Here is a 3,535-nt window from a genome sequence, read left to right as displayed (position 1 = left end):
AAGTCTAGCCCCAGGAGCTCATAACCCAGTGTAGGAAGAGACCCAGGGTGCAGTAAGGACAGATGCAGGAAGAGTTCACAATCACTCCTTGGTGCCTCTGACCCTGCTCCCCTCCAGTGGAGAAGGCACCATCAGGTTCTAGCTAGAGGCCTGATCTCCTCCCTATCTCCATATAGTCATCATCAGTGACCAAGTTGTGCTCATTTGGCCAAAAACTTCTCTCAAATCCACGTTCTTCTCATGATCGCCTCTGCCTCCACCTTAGATCAAGTCTCATCTCTCCAGTGGTTGACTGCAATGACTGCTTCTGACTCACTTCTTTCACACCCCTGCCCATGTTCACTGGCTCCACCTTCCTCCTAGTAAAGCCCCTGTGTTAGCCTGTTTGGGTTGCTGCAACAGGATACCACAAACTGGATGGCTTAAACAACAGACATCTATCGTCTCACAGTTCTGGAGACTGGAAGTCTAAGATCAAGGTGCTGCAGGTTTGGTTTTTCCTGAGGACTCTCTCCTTGGCTTGTAGTTGGCCACCTTCTCACTGTGTCCTCACATAGTTGTCCCTCAGTCTGTGAGTTGTCTGTGTCCTAATCTTGTTTTATGAGGACACTAGTCAGATTGAATTTCAGCCCACACTAATGACCTTGTTTTATATTAATCACCTTTTTAAAGGCCCTACCTCCAAATATAATCACATTCTGAAGGTACTGGGGGTTGGGGTTTCAACATATGAATTTTGGGGGACACAACTCAATCTATAATACCTCTCACCTCCACACCCATGGCTCTTCCTGAAGTGCTCTTTTGGTGTCAAGTACCAGAAATTCAATTCCAGGTAACTTGTGCTTTGCTTAAGCACAGAGGAGTACTTGCTGCTCATGGAACTTCACAGTTTGGAGGTGGAGACACAGTTGGATTCAGGGTTCAGGAAGTCCCATTTGGATCCAACTCTTAGCTTCCTATGGGTTGGCGTCATATTCAGATTCCATGGAAGGAGTAGCTTAGGCTGCATCAGCAAGGGGTGGGGGTGGGGCGGAGGGGTGGAGGAATGGGGGTGTGGTGGTGGTGGTGGTGATGAGAGGAGAGAGAGGGGAAAGGAGAGAGAGGACAGATTCCCAGTAGCTGGCACAGATGGCCCAGAATTGGGTCTACTTAGCTTTGATTGGCCTGACTTGGTCTTGTGTGTTCTTCCCTGAACCAATCACTGTCACCTGGTGGATGAAATGTGTGGATTCTCATCTGGCCCGAGCTAGGTGGTGGCCTGTTGTTCCCTTAAGAAGAAATGAAAATATAGATACAATTACCCGAGGAATACCATTGGCTGCTGGGCTGCAAAAGTCCTAGAAGTTCACAATTGAATGAGACTCTTCCATGATCTCTAATGTGTACAAGAGTTTGAGCAAAGTCCAGTCTGTGGACTGACTTTCCCATAGTTTGGTTGGGCCAGGTGGCTTTGCCCTCTGAGGGAGTGCTTTTCCATGCTCCTCCTTGTTAGTATCAGCTCCACTGCCAGAGCATGTCTTAAAGCAATAGCTTGAGAATGTTGGGGGGCTGAGCACAGGTTATGTGTCCCGGTTCAGATTAAGACATTTAAAGACTCTAAGCACTAAAAACATTATGGTCCCTTTTGCTCACCCCGCTTCTTGTTCCCAGTAAAAGTTACAATAGCTGTAAGCCACAAAATAAATGTAGGGAAGTCTAACAACCTGTTTCTTCTTTCCTTAAAGATGATTTCAATGATAAATATTATGCTGATAAAATTATTTTAAGAAAAGTGAAATTACTTTTTCCTGGGTTTCTGCAAAGCTGGCTTCAACATGAGCTTTGCCTGCTTATAGGGAATCTGGCCCTGCTGTCCTTGCTTGACCCTGGAGCGTGGCCCTCTCACCTTCCCCCTGCTGCTGGCTGAGATGTTACTGGGGTGACTGAACCAAATTCCCTCTGGAGCACCAAAGAGAGGAGAGATTGAGGCACCTGTGTCCTGGCACCATGGGGCAGGCCGGGGGTCTGGAAACTCCAAGTGTGAGGATTGATTCCATGACACCAGCTCATAGGCACTGTTTACTCAGGTCATTCAATGTATCAATCTCCCTGGGTCACTGTAAACTGCATAGAGTGTCTCAGACTGGGGCACTTCCCAGAAGTGGTGCACTATGGCTGCCCCTGCTGGCTCTTGCGGTCTCTGGGCTCCATTTTATGCCAACACAGGGCTCCATGAAAGGGAGCACGGTGCATCTTAAAAAATAGGCTGTGGCCAGAGTTATACATAGCCAAGGTAGTTTTCAACGGAGACCAGCAATTGTCATGGCGAGTATAGGCAAGCCTGGAGATGGGAAAGCTGGCAGGCCTGGTGCCGTGTATCACACATACTATGGAGAGTCCATTGATTGGACTTGGTCCATTGATTTCGTTCCTGGGGATCTCCCCTTCGGGAAGCACATTCTGTCTCTAGGTATGTCCTGCAGTACCCCTTCGAGACATCTTCCAGGGAGGGCTTTTGCTGACATGATCGTGCCACTGCACTCCAGCCTGGGCTACAGAGCGAGACCCCAACTCAAAACAAAACCATTTTACTGAGAGCCTACAATGAGCCAAGAACTGCTCTGGTCACTAAGCATACAGCAGTCATCCAAAACAAACTTCATGTCCTTGTTAAGTTTATATGCTAATCAGGGAGACAGACAAATATACATGCAATATGCCAAGTGGTTGTAAGTGCCCTGGAGAAAAATCAATCAGGATCAAGGGTTTCACCAGACTCTCCAAGCTAAAGCAATTATTTAATGTGAAACCAATAGGCATTATGTATCAAACACTGTGACAGGCACTTAGGGGATACTTTGGGGCTTACCATGAAGGAGACTATTTATAGACCGGTTAGGAAACAAAAATTATATACATACAGGAAACCACAAAACAACAAATCGCCTTGCAAACAATGTGTCATACATGCCTGAGAGCTGCTCATAAGAGAGATCACCGGGCGCTGACAGGGAGGTGTAAGTGAATCTCCCCATCAGGCTTCTAATCCAGGAACAAAGGAAGGAATTTTCTTAGTGACCCATCAGTTGCCCTTATTTTAGACATGCTAGTTCATACTCAGCATAAACAAAAGGCCCTGGACGCTTGTAAACCTCTGAAATTTTTGGAACATGAGTCAGGGCTTCTGAGGGAAGATGATGGCACAAGAGTCAGAGGCTGCTCACACCGGGTCATGGGAATAAGACGTGATGGGAAACTCCTTATCTCTGTCCAACTCTTTGCCAAATCCCAGCTCTGTGTCATGCCCAAGTTCTTTAAAGGTAGTTATCTCCCGGATATAATTTTATTATAAATAAATAGCTCACTGATTTGGAAAATATTAAGTGCATGCCCAGATCCCAGCAAATAGATGGGAAATGTCCATCACCCACAGGCTCCTTTGTGAGGCTAATACTGCTTTTCTTTCTTTTTTTTTTTTGAGTTGGAGTCTCACTCTGTCGCCCAGATTGGAGGTAGTGGCACGCTCCCAGCCACTACAGCCTCGACCTGCTGG

This window comes from Carlito syrichta, unplaced genomic scaffold, assembly GCF_000164805.1.
Source record: "Carlito syrichta isolate Samal-C Ts95f unplaced genomic scaffold, Tarsius_syrichta-2.0.1 Scaffold307032, whole genome shotgun sequence".
In the NCBI taxonomy this organism is placed as follows: Eukaryota; Metazoa; Chordata; class Mammalia; order Primates; family Tarsiidae; genus Carlito; species Carlito syrichta.
The sequence above is the reverse complement of the archived record's forward strand: the minus strand, read 5'-3'. Positions refer to the sequence as shown.